This window comes from Nansenia antarctica (genome assembly GCF_963989245.1).
Source record: "Nansenia antarctica genome assembly, chromosome: 12".
In the NCBI taxonomy this organism is placed as follows: Eukaryota; Metazoa; Chordata; class Actinopteri; order Argentiniformes; family Microstomatidae; genus Nansenia; species Nansenia antarctica.
This window is the reverse complement of record NC_137682.1, coordinates 19775894-19776238: the sequence shown is the minus strand read 5'-3', so window position 1 is coordinate 19776238 and position 345 is coordinate 19775894.

Below are 345 nucleotides of genomic sequence, written 5' to 3'. Positions count from 1 at the left end.
GGCGTCACAAGTTCTATTGTGGATTCAAATAATCTATTAATCTATTCAAATGTGAGTGTAAATAGAAAAGCTGTGTAGACGAACCTTAAGAAAAGCCGATAGGAAAGTTCAAGTTTCTTTATTGAATATTATTTTTGCAGTTTGTGAAACTGAAATACAACAATATTTACAATCACATCAACATCAATGAAAACACAACCTAAAAAAATATAAAACACAATTTTGGATAAAAACAGTGATAATGACTTAGTGAATCTTGAGTATTTATCAACACAGTCTATGGCGGTGGTGGGTAAGGCTAAAACGTTCATCCTATGTTATTTGGCATTCAGGAGTCCTGTAAAG